Source organism: Anser cygnoides, chromosome 16, assembly GCF_040182565.1.
Source record: "Anser cygnoides isolate HZ-2024a breed goose chromosome 16, Taihu_goose_T2T_genome, whole genome shotgun sequence".
Taxonomy (NCBI): domain Eukaryota; kingdom Metazoa; phylum Chordata; class Aves; order Anseriformes; family Anatidae; genus Anser; species Anser cygnoides.
The window spans coordinates 10,990,889-11,003,919 of NC_089888.1; the positions used below are offsets into that span (position 1 = coordinate 10,990,889).

At 52.0% G+C, this 13,031-nt stretch overlaps 1 protein-coding gene across 4 annotated transcripts in view; it reads right to left on the reverse strand.

Moving 5' to 3' along the window:
* RALY (RALY heterogeneous nuclear ribonucleoprotein) overlaps window positions 1-13,031 on the reverse strand; it is a 119,697-nt gene that overhangs the window by 106,144 nt on the left and 522 nt on the right. Inside the window, exon 1 of one of the 4 annotated variants that reach the window (XM_048072515.2) lies at window positions 11,993-12,172. The exons of the other annotated variants lie outside the window; for them this stretch is intronic. The gene's annotated coding sequence lies outside the window, so the exon portion shown is untranslated. Of the gene's footprint in view, window positions 1-11,992; window positions 12,173-13,031 lie in introns of those variants that run through there. 4 annotated transcript variants of the gene reach the window in all.

Below are 13,031 nucleotides of genomic sequence, written 5' to 3' on the forward strand. Positions count from 1 at the left end.
GCTACTCGAGAGGGAATAACGAGTAGCGGATGAGGCTGGATCAAAGCCAACATGTTCTGCAGCTATCCATATCCACCCTGACCCATGCAACTTCTGCTCATTGTCTAGACATGAGCACTGTGTTACTAATGCCAAGCTACGCTCACTTTCTCGTACGCTGCTCCTGCACTGCCAAAGATCCATGCAAAAGACAGAGGAAAAAGCTTAACATCAGGCCTACAGCATTTTAGTCACTCAAGTCATTTATTATACCCACACAAGCAACGCCATGAATTGGAACAAAACGCTGGAGTCATAAAAGCCACCTTGCAGTGCCAGCGCTGGAGGGGCTTGCTCACCAGCTCAGCTGGGAGATTCAGCCGCCAGGCTCCAGTTCCATCCGCACGACGTGGGAGAGCGCCAACGAAGTCGTCAGTTCGCTCCCGGACAGCAGGCAGCCAAACTGAACGGGAAGGAGGGCTGTGAGGGGCCCTTACAGCACGGAGACACCACGCTGAAGCAGACACACGCTGCTCCCACAGAGGGCACGGCCGATAACACATCCTGCCCTGATACCCCAGAGCTCCCCAAACTATCCTTATGAAACTTTTTCCTATCTGCCACAATCATTTTCCCATGCTGTCTTTCCAAGATCACTGCTGTCATCTACATTACAGCTGTTCACAGAGACATCAAAATAACAGTTAAAACGCACTCAGACCAGAGGAGCTGCAAGGAGCCTCAGGATTGCAAAGAAAGGCACCTAGCATTGGCTCTTGGGGCCTAGAACAGGCTGGTATTTTTCTTTCAATCTAAACCCCCTTGACTTGACCCTACGCAGAGGTGCAGCACTGCATTTCAGAAAACACAGCGTGCACCTCCACAGCAGAGACCTGGAAGCGCCACGCAACTCTGTCCAAACGCACGCGCGTGGCACGGGGTCACCAGCTCCCAGCACCTTCCCAGAGATTCCGCAGGGTTTCTTGCTGGGTTTTGACACCTGGGGCTCCTGAGGTCAAGCGATGTGAAGTGCTGAGGGTTTTTACCTCAGCCTGTTGCTGGCCATCATGCTAAAATGGCTGCAAGAATAAATCTTGCATATATCTTGAATAAATTGTAGAAGAAAGATCCCTGGAGAAGTTCAGGCAGCAAAAGGGAGACAGAGGAGAAAAGTGCAACACTCAAATAGCACAGAATTAGTAGTCACGAGAGCACTTGTTATTTAGGAGAAATTTGTTGTCTTGGAACAGAAAAGGGTAGAAAAAAGCATGTAAGAGGCCTCTACTGAGAAAAAGAGGTTAATGAAAGGTATTTTTACTCTGGGAGTGTGAGAAGTAGGAAATGTTGTTTGACTCAACTTCCTAGTAGGTTATGCAAAATTATTACCTCCACACGTACAAAATTCCCCCCAAGGGGAATGGTGCAATTGCGAGGGGACAGCACAGACGTGCAGGGTTCTGGCTGAAGTTTCATACAGGGCTTTGAGCTCCCGTTTTGCGTCCTCCTTAGGGACCCAGTCCTGCCAGCTGGCCTGCAGGAGGGTGAGACGCTGTCCCCAGGTGGGGATTCCCATCCCTCCTGAAATCGCAGCTCATGTTTTCCTCTAAGGACGGGGCACAGGGGAGCTTGAGAAGCCCCTGAGCTGACACTGGGGTGGCCCCAGCTCAGCCCCACCAGGACCGACACAGCCTGGTGAAACCATTTCATTCCCCCACCTGTACGAGACAGGAGAAGCCGCTTTTCTCATCTCCAGAAACCTGTCCCAAGGGGGAACCTGGATGTGGATGCACACACAACCACCACCACTGGCGAGCTGGGGTACACTGCAGTGCAGATAAAATTAAAGTTTTGCCAAATTGCTTGGTCTGGCGTATTTTAATACCTTTAAACCAAATAACTCATGCTAATTTGCTGCCAAATCACACAATACAGGAGACATTGCTGACATCTGTAAAGGTATGATTCGTATTCCAGGGGACAAATAAGACCCCACAGACTGCATCCAGCATCATATTCTTATCTTACAAAGTCTCAGGCTATGCTAAAGGAGCAGGAGATACCTTGCTTTAAACATCATTTCAAGGGTGGTCAGAACTACAAGTTGCCCAAGGAGGAACAGGCTGGTTTCTGCAGGGTCATGTTTTATACATGATCCAGCACTGCAGTGTCTCTAGCACACTGCTTTGAAGAGTTATTGTTTATGAATTTGTTATTTTAATAAACTGGAGCCAGCAGGGAACACAGGATTTCCAGCTCTAGTAGCATTCATATGATTTAGGTCAAAGCAATCCACATGTTCAGAGCCAAATCAAAGCACACCCCTGGCTGCGGACTGGCGTACCGACAGGGAGAGCAGCAGCAGCACGGGCTGGACCCTCTGGCCCAGCACACCACTTGAACTCATACTGCTGGTTACCTGAGTGCCACGGGCCAACAGGGACAAGCTCACTGAAGCACTGGAACCACACAAGCACCTCCCGGACCGACCGTGACAGCTCTGACTCTCTCCCACCTCGGCGGCAGGGACGCATTCGGCTCCCACCGGGAAGCCGGGTTTGGCGAGGCTGCATGGGCAGGGCATTTCCCACCCATCCCTGTGCAACCAGCCAAGGGTCTCACGCTGCCCCAGCTGCTTCGAGCAGGGAGGGACCGGACAGAAAATAACTGCAGGAGGTTTACAAAGTCCTTGCACAGCAGCTGGGGGCATGCTGTGAGGCTGGCGGCATCGGTCACCCCAGGGAGCAGGAGCAGAGCTCTGCAGGCCTGCGACACCCCAGGACTTCGGCGGTCCTTGCCCCCTACATGAGATGTCACTCTTGGTTGCCAGGGAGGCTACTGTACCAGCCCAGGACTGCAATTTCCTTTTAATTATAAGGAGGGAGAGCACGAACCGGCCCGAAGCCCAACCAACACAGGAGCTACAAGCACGCCTGATGCAGAGCTGCCTGCCCCGAGCAGCTGTGAGTGTGACAGCAGCAAGGGACAGATTTCTTGGAAGTGTCAGTACACCAAAAGCTACATTTTCCAACACTTGAACTTCAGCACTTTTAGCAGTTGAGACCTTCAAGCCAAGAGTCTTTGCTAGGGAAAACCAACCTTAAGATCTGTAGGCAAAGCAACGGTCACTTACCCACGACTAGAAGTCCTGATGAACGAGCAAGACTAAGAAAATCTGCTCTCCTCCAAACTCTGGGACTATTGGCAGCATCAGAACTCAGCCTTACCCCAATCATCTCCAATCTAACTCTGAATTTACACAAAGATAATAAAGGCTTTTTTGAGCTGCTGGAAGGCTCAGCCAAGGTCACTCCCCTTCATGGGCAAGCTTCATCCAAACTACTCTCAAATGGCATTTATTGCCACAAAACTGTTCAAGTTCACTGGTTTCAGCCAAAACCACCATTTCATTTCTTATGTAGATGCAGAGCAGGAAACAGCCTTCTTTACTCTCTTTTTTACACTCAGAAAACAAGGATTTTACACCCTGTGTTTAGAACCAGGTCAGGTGAAAATTGCAAGACACTTCAGCATCTCTGTTTGCTTTGTAACCAGAATAGCTGAGAGACACCTGACAGCTCTGGGGACTCCACTTCTGTGCTCATGCATAAACCAGAGACAAAAGCATGGCAAGATTTCTGCACGGCTCTGATCCCTGCCTTTATTTTTAAACTGGCACTGTCACCACTGCATCTCAGTTCACCTTCCGCCCGAAACAAATTGAACAGATTTCCCAGAGGGTCTCCTGACTCACCAGCGCGTTTTCCTTTTAAAGGTCAAAAAAATACGTAGTGACAATAGGGATTTCATTAGTTTCCTCTTAGTTTCTGTTGGTCAGCAGGGACTTAAGCAAAAATTGGTTGCACTCTGGAGCTTCCACAACAATGCACAGTTCATATTATTTAGGATGAAGGGAAAGAGCAGTTGTAGGATACATCTCACCCCTTGATTGCCAGCTGAGCACAGCACGAGAGCACTTAGCAAAGCGGTCTCGCCAGCAGAGACGTCAGTCCCGAGACATCTCCACACGCTCAGTTCACATACTTACACACCGAGAATAGGATTCCAGCCAGAATTCCTGCACACGACATACAGAAGTTTAGCTCCAATTTCCCTTTAAATGCTCCATAATTCCTCTTTTCCAAGCAACTTTAAACAATTCCATGTATTCCAGAGCTCATCTCCCGCGCTGGTGGCCTGGTACAACCCCCACCCAGCCTCTAAGACCAATACTCCTAAATCCATAACTCAACGACAGCCAAGTCCGCCGAGGGCTCCCACCTCCTGATATTTACTGTTCAGTCGCAAGGATCTGTTCACTGCTGAGAGGCCTCCAAGTGCTGGCTACTGATCCAGCTGCTTCAGAGTGCAGAACTTCATATTCAGTTTTGAGACTCTCAGGAGCCTGCAGTGCTTGTAGGCGCTTGTCATCTGCTGAAGGAAGGAACGACAGGTGCAGCCCTTCTTCCATTTCAAGTGTTTCTTGATAGTACAGTAGAGCAAGCAGATCAGCTTTAACGCTAGAAATATCTTCCGCACTGCACTGGATTGCAAGGACATCCATATATCCACCTTCATCTACTCTGATCCTTGCCTGCTACTATTTCAATTGTGATTGCTCACAGGCTCATCTCATCTGGGAAACGTAATTCAGGGAGCAGTGTCTCCACATGAAGGCTCCCAGAGAGAACCTCCCAAAGTTCCCGCTTCAGCTGTAAAATAAACACTAGGTCCCCTACGTATCTGTTTTCAATGGATGCTAGGAGTCCCGTGGTGTCACGCCTCCAGGTTCTCCTTCCACAAAGCTAGGAGTTTCCTTCTGTGAGAAACAAAAGTTCTTGCATCCTCACATGCCTTCAAGACAAAAATTGCCAACCATGCAAAAAACAACCAGGTGGGTTTAGGTCACCTACTGCACGGACCAGAATCAAACTACGATCAGAGGACAAAGCTCCAGCTGGGAGATCAGCAGCAGCCATAGCTTTGATGCCCGCTGATTTAACCCCAGGACAGCATCTTCCATGGGACCACACACATCTCTCTCTGACCTGTGTCCATCGAAGCAAAAAGGAGACTCAGCCGTTTTAAAGGGTGCTAGACTGGGTTCCTCACATGCTTCTGTTAGGAAAGCTGCTTGTTTTCAACCCGCTTTATCCTCCACCAACACAACCTGAGCGAGCAAAGGTCAAGAAATACCAGAACGAGATTGGCTGGGGAGAGAGGGAGGAGGAAGGAGAGTGATTTGTGTTTTAATAACTCCTGCTGCAGAAACACAGGCTTCAGAGGTCGGGAAACAGGCTCTTTATTCAGAGCAAAGCAAGAGGCATCTGCTAGACACGCAGCATAGAAGCATTTAGTATTTTGAACCGTAAGGCTAATCTGATACGACGCTCCGTCATCCCTCGATGCACAGCTTGCATTAATCTTTCAGCAGCGAGGCTCTGTCCCAAACCCGCAGCACGTGCCAAGGAGCACGCACCTCACCCGCGGCCCCGCCGGGGCTCTGCCCTCGAGAACAGCCCCGCCGGGGCCGGCACGCCAGCGCAGCGCTCCCCCCTCGCCGCAGAAAGGACGCGCTGTCAGGTTCGGTCTTCACAAAGCAGCGAACACACGCCTGACCTACATAGAGCACACAGATGCGAGTAGACACGCACAGCGCTGCCCGGGTTTTTACACAAAAAAAATTAAGCACCACCTGCTCGGCCTGGAAACGCACGTGAGGAAGAGGCGGCCGCGCAGAGAGAGGCTTCACCGGGTTACAAGCTGGAGCTTGGTACCACCACATCCCTCTTAATACACTTCAGCAGATGTTTTTCAAGATCAAGGTAACTGTTGTACCGAGACTGGAAGCACCAACGAGCGAGTCAGCTGCAGGGAGCGCTGCATACCCCCAGCTGCACTGAAGACCACCTCAAGAAGCCCCTTCGGCCATCGAGCACCGCACAGAGCCCAGGTTCTGTTCTGGTGCTCCCATCCCTGCCCCTGCACGAGGACGTCTCCCCCCACCAAGCGACATGCCCGGCCCCGAGGCCCCAGCCAGGCCAGCAGGAGGCAAGGCCCCAGTGGGCCGCCCTGAACCCCACAGGCTCCCCACATGGAGCTGCTCCGAGCTGAGCGACTGAGGGCAGAAGCCCCACGAGGACCTCGGCCATTTGGCATCACGGCACAAGCCCGGAGCAGAGCACTGGGCCTGCTGAACCAGAGGGAACCCAGAGCCCCAGCACCAGGATATGCCAGCTTTCACTCCAAGTAAGCTGCGCACCACGGCGGCGCCTGGATGACCCATCGAAAGGCTCATTGCGTTAGGCGTCTGTTTCTGTACCAGTTTAATCTTGAGGTAAGAAGTAGATAAGCAGATGCAGCAGCACGAAACAAAATTAAGGCCACCCAGACAGAGCTGCCACATTCCTACACCGGGGCGGCTTATAGCAGAGGTCACCTCCTTGCCAGCCACCGCCAAGGCTCGCAGAAATGACTGTACGCTCCTGGGCCAAGCGAAATGTCACACGCCAAGCATTGCTGAGACTCCCGTCCCCCCCCCTGCAGGGTGCCAGCCCAAGGCAGGGCGAAGCCACTGGGACAGGGAGCCACAGGGTGAGGGGGGAGGCCGGGCTGGGGCAGGCAGAACGCCACCACCGCTCCCCCAAGTCAGGTTCTGGTGGCAGGGGTGCGGAAGGAGGGCTGAGAGAGAGCCCGACAGACCCCGAGAGGCTGAACCACGAGCAAGGGGCCTGGCGCTGCTCCCAGCCCTGCCACCGCCACATTCCGTCCATGTACGTGCCCCCCTGCCTGTATGTGTTTAAGGCATAAATTCTGGAGCCACGGCTGCTTCTCATGGGTTATAGACACAGATCTTCATGCACTCTTGTACTGTATGGAAGGACACCTACATAAGGCCTCCAGACCGCTGGTATCTGCTCAGTTCCCCCCCCACAAAGGGAAAAGAACCACATGGGGTTCTTTTTGGGGGGGAGGGTGGCAGGGAACCTTACCAGTTGCTTCCTGTTCTCCTTTATTCCTACTGGACGACCTCAAATAGAAATAAAGTTCAAGGAATAAACAAGAACAAGCAGATTAATCAGTTTGCATTTATTTCATCAGCTGGTCTTTAGTCTACTTGCTAGAGACTTCCCTTGCTCATGACAGTGAGGCTCTGGAGGCAAAATGAAGAAAGAAATTTTAGGGTCAGAAAAACCCAGACTTACTGCCTCCTGCCGTCTGGGATTTTAAAAGCCAGCCCCCAGAAGCAGAAGTCCTCGCTGTGTTCAGGCACAAGCACCTCCCCAGCATCAGCCTGCTTCTCGCGGGACAGGACACCATCAGAGGACCTGCGCTTCCAGAAGTGTTTTTTCCTCAGACATCCATTTACCAGATCTAACACTGCTTTCCATCATGGCACACTCCCATCTCTGTCCCAGGTCACAGACACACTTGGCAATACCGCCCTTCTCTCACAATCATGAAAAAATAAAAAGCATCTGTATTTATCACATGTTGCACGGGCTGCTGCATTTCATCCCAAGACATGACAAGTTCCCAACCTGAGCAGCTTGGTAGGATGCAAAGCTTATCCCACCCCCTTTTTTTAGGCTTCTGGAGAAAAGGCTTTGAGTAATCACACACTATATACTCCCTACACGTGCCAAAGATCAGCAACCCAGCTGTGAAGACTTGGGACAAACTATAAATCACCTGCACCCCTCAATGGGCCAGAGCCTCCAACTTGCAAAGCTGCAATCCCATGCACCACTCCCTCACAACAAGCTATAAAAGATAGATGTTTACACTATACGTAAGGCTAGAATCTATCAATTCTGAGGTCATGAGCACAGTGTTTTTCCCTCTTGCAAATCAGTACTTGAACAGACATATATCATCAGCCAGAAGCACAAAAAAATTGGAGAGCGATACGACATCTGCAAATTGAAATGATAATAAAAGCAATGAATGCAGAGGAAAGCCTGAAACACCACTTCACAAGCTGCCCTCCTTGGCTGCTCAGGCTGTCAAACCCACCCCTCTGCTCCGAGCTGTCCAGAAGCTCCTCTCGCTGTCATTTTGAGACACGGGATGGGAGCAAGGATGAGCACGCACCTGCATGACAAGTCAGCAACACACTCCCTCCAGCTGAGCTCAGGAAAGAGGTCAGGTGTGAAATGCTACAAGAAAAAAAAAAACCTGCGTGCACAAAGTAGCCACCAGAAGCACGCTACGCAATGATTTATTAAATCTTATTTCTGTTCAACTGTAGCTTCTGGGCTTTTCCACACTGAATTAGCCCCCTCTACCATCTTCTGCTTTATACAGAACACCTTGCTGTGGCAGGACGTTTCATTCCAGCCCCGGCCCACCACACGTGTGGCAGGGCTTGAGAGAGAAAGGAAGGCAGAGGCTGGAAGTTCTCCGGACCATAAACAAAGCAGCCCACGCTGCCAGCGCCAGGCACGCAGCGCTGTGGGGCAGCAAGGAGCAGCAGCCCTATCGCTGCCACAAGCGGGGAGCAAAGGATGTGGACATGGGACCCAGCTCACCAGCTGGAGCACCGGCAGGTTTTGCTGCGAAACGAAGAAGCGCTGAGGCTTTCTGCTTTCCCCCACCCACTGCTGCTTTTCAGATGTACAGGTTCAGAGGCTGTGCTGGAAGGGGAATTCAGGAGAGGCTGGAGCAGCGCACGGAGCAGCAGCACTGCCTGGCTTCTACTTGGGCTGAAAGCACTTCGTTCGCCGGGAATACATACGCAGCCCGTTCATTCTGAGAGAAGAGGCAATTTAAGACAGGTTTTGTAACGTTCGCCAACAAAGATGAAGGACTATTTGGGTGAACAGTGTTCATGTCCATCTTCAAAGTGATGAGCTGCCAAAAACAAACAAGCAAACAGGGCCCAGGAGCAGGGGTAAAAGCTGACAAAGAAATTGCTTTTTTTCCTGTGCAAACAGAAGGCAGCTAATAGCTCGGTGCAGGGAGGCTGAGCCCTCTCCACTCATCATACAAGCAGGGCAAGAGACCATGTTTAATTTCTTCCTCACAATGACTTTAATTAAAATCATCTAAGCACTTCCTATCCCTCTCCTGCCACAAGGTGTGGTTCTGCTCACAGGAGGTATTAGCAAACCCCGGCTTATTAACGTGCCCTCCCTGAAAACGCTGTTTATACCGCAGTAAAATGGCTGGGGAGCCCTTCTGCAGGCAAGCACTCTGCTCCTAATTACGAGCCAAAAAAGTCCAGTGCCTACTTTTGATGTACATCCATCGCAACAGTCATTCCCCATGTGCCTGTGAAGCTGTTCTCCAGTATTAGCTTCACGGGGCATCCTTCAGCAGACTTCACCTTCAGAAGCTTCTCTTCACCAGCCTATGCCCCGTGGGTGCCGAGATAACTACTGGAGGTAAAACACACACCCTGCCTGCATGAGATGAGCTGCACCAGAGCTTCTCCAGGAGTTTTATAGGCATAGAAGTTTCCAAACCAGCTCCGCAGTCTCGCTCCTCTTGTGATGTAATCTGCAGTGAGAGCTCCTGTGCCTGCACGGAAACTCACTGCAAGGCTGTGGGGAGGTGGCGAGAACACGCCGGACCTTCCAACACATCCCTGATGCAGCTGGGACATGCACAAGGCAAAGCTTCGTTGCCCTGCTGAAATGAGCAAGCAAGAATTCATGCAACAGAATAAACCTGGTAGCAAGAGCAAAGAGAACAAAGCCTCAGTTGCTGGAGAGGCTCAAAAGGATTTTCACAGCGCTTACAGCTCTCACCACCCCTCGACAGCAGCCCTGCAGCACCTTTCCCTGCAAGGTGCCCGTCCCTGGGCACTGGGACGTGCAGCTGGGGCTGCAGCAGCGTGCTCTGGAGCACCCGAGCACGGCTGGGAGCTGCCGAGGCTCAAGGGGACCCCGCTCCCCGGGGAAGCTGCCCCGTGCCTGGCACCCAACACCTGCAGTGCGCTCTCCCCGACCCGGAGGGATGCTTGCTGCCACGCACTCCCACGCAGCCAAGGGCCAAATGCTGGCACCGGACAGCCCTCACTTCTCCAAGGCACTCGGCTTCGTCTACAAGCTGCGTTCAAACAGAGCCCTTGCCTATGAGCCACGGCACCTGCACTGGGCAGCCGGCAGAAGCGGCAGGTCCCATGTCGTAAAGCAGCATTTTCCCCCTCACAAATATTCCTAGAACAGCTTTCCAGAAGAGTTCGCTAAAGGCAGGAAAAAAGCACGAGGTTTAAGCAGTCTTGTAAAGGCACTGGGAGCCCAGGTGAGGATCACCAGCTTCCTACCCCTACCTTGCGTCAGTTCCAGTCTGGTCCCCAGCTCAGGAATCCGCACACCAATACAAATGACACGGCCGATCTACTCCCAGCTTCCAGAGCAAGCGGCCACTGCCCTCATTTCATCAAAATATCTTTTTTTTTTTGGCAGAACTGCCACCCTTATTTCCACACCCTGCTGCCACCAGAAGGCAGGCCCCGCGCGGAAGGCCGTCCTCCCCCGGGGGTGTCGGGCACAGCGGGAGGACACCGCAGGGGACACTCGGCTCCAGCCGGTCTGTCCGTCCCCCAGCCTGCAGCAGCAGCCAGAAGACAAGTTCATATTCTTCCCTCCCGTGGCCACGTTTGTCAAAATACAATCTGCTTGCAAAAGCACCAGATAAACCGCGTCCCACCTCCCTCTGCTCCGTGCCATCCCACCGCAGGGCAGCCGATGCCGCAGGCTTCACCTGGGAATCGCTGCATTCATGCGGACGCAGCCCGGAGGCGCCCATGCCGTTCACCTCATTCCTCTTCTCTAAAAACAAACTGGCACTGTGTTTCTATTTTAAAAACTGACTTTTCAGAACCAGCCCCCCACACACACACACCCCAAAAAAAAAGAGACTGTTGTGCAACATGACTGGTAGAGCCTGCAAACGGATACGTTAAGTGAAGGAAGTGCTCTGCTGCAGATGTGGGAACGCTGCTGGAGCCTGGCATCCTGCCTTGTAGCACGGGCCCCCCGAAATCAGTGGGGGAACCTTCCCCACAAAGCCAAGGCCGAGTCGTGCCTCATGCATGGCTTTCTACATATTGCAAAGGTTTGTTTTAAAAAAAATCTATTCCTGTTAGGTGCTGCAAGAGCAGGACCCACCCTCTCCCGTGGAAGCAGCAGCCGCCTCTCCAGCAGAGCTGGTGCACCCACTCCGGGCCCTCCCACGCAGGAAGATACGAGCGCCCTCAGTAAGGGGAGCAAACAGGACTGTTTGTGTTGAACAGTGCCACACGAGAGCCAAAAGATGACTCACACCGCCCGTATAGCCTCTCCCTGGATATCCAGAACAAAGCAAGGCAGGGCAACAGAAGTCGGAGGGTGAGGTTAATTCCCACACTGTCTCCTCCAGCCATACAGCTTTGGACCCCGTTAACGGGGTAAATGCTGCTTCTTTAAGGTTGTTAGCTTTCCCAAAGACAAAACCCGTTCCCATTTTATTTGAGAAAAATAAGTCATCATCAACACTGCCAGTGCTTCTTAAACAAGAGGGACCTCGCTGAGAGCTTACAGAACTGCAGATTGCAGGCAATATGCTTTTCCACATCCAGGCTGGGGCATCCCCTGTGGTACCCTCCACACAGCTTCTGCTGTTTGCCCACAGCCCAGCAACCGTGGGATGCCAACTGCGATTGTTTTCAGCTGCAAGAAACACCACTAGCCACAAGAAAAGCTTAAGACCTCCTATTAGCATGCATACTTCTTGTTTCCATGCAAACTGTGGATTTCCTAGGATGTGCAAAGGAAAGCAGTCTTTGCTCATTGTTACAAGCCTTTGCCTTGAAAATTCCAGTATTTCAGATGCAAAACCAGAGACTGGCATGCAGGTGTTAATTCCCCCGAACAGGGCTTTTGTGTCAATCTCTGCCCTGGTGTCACCTCCGCTCTGCCTTTTGTAAAGTACATACAATTAATTTTATAACTGAGATGCAGCTGCAGACACCTGACCTGCTAATTAAATACACACTCACAGAGGAGAAGCACCAGAGAACATTACTCACTTGAATTGAGCTGAAACAGGTAGACAGGGACTGGTGGCAAAAATAAAAATAGACCCTGTTCGCACTCCTGCAAGGAAGGCAGCCGCGTTCTTGTGCACAACAGCAAAATCAACTTAAACACAAATGACAACTTCTGCAAGCCTCTGCTTTGGATTCATCCTTGACGTTTTTCTAGGCCAGCTGGAAAACAAAAGCTTTGTCTTCTTAAAATGCAATTGCCTGAGGCACCTCTAAAAAAAAAGTGACATAACTCAGGTCTGAAAAATGCCTCCTGGGTTTCAGATTCTCCTAAGAGCCTCTTTGCTGTTCAGCTTGATTCAGATCAGAGTTCATGCTGATTACCCACATCAGCAGGAACTCTGCCGATTTAGCCTTGACTACAAACACAGGTATAAAAAATAAATATAAACGTGTGCTTTATGTGATATAATAAAAACTCTACAGTTATATATATATATTTAAAAAAAAAACCCAACTCGTTATTGATCGGAACGATTCCTCCCTCCCTCCCTGTTCACCAGCAGGTTCCTGCATTTTTTAGCAACCCCTGATAACGACTCACTCTTAAGTTACCTCCGTTCGGTCCCTTTCCTCCGAGCGCGTTCTCCAGGCATTTTTAACCTTTCCACCACAAACCTCAGCCCACGACCTGAACAACAACGGAATCGTAACGGGAGCCCGAGATTTAACTCCTCGCTTCGCCCCCAGCCCTCCCTGTCCCGGTAGCTCCGGCAGCGCCGCCGGCCTCTCCCAGCCCCGAGCCGCGCAGGACGGTAACTCAGCGGGCAGGGAACAAACACCCGCAGCCCTCTCCGGGCACGGCCCCGTCCTCCCCACAGGCGGGCAGCCCGCCGGTACCCGCTGTGGCATCCCCAAGATTTTCCCCCCCCAGGCCGCGAGCGGGCACGGCAAACCCGGGGCGCTCCGCGGCTTCCCCCGGGGGCGCTCGGGACGGGCGCGGCGGCTTTGCCGGGACGCGCTCGGGGCCGGTTGTTGGGCAGGATCGGTGCCGCGGCTCGCCCCGGGCAGCCCGACGTCT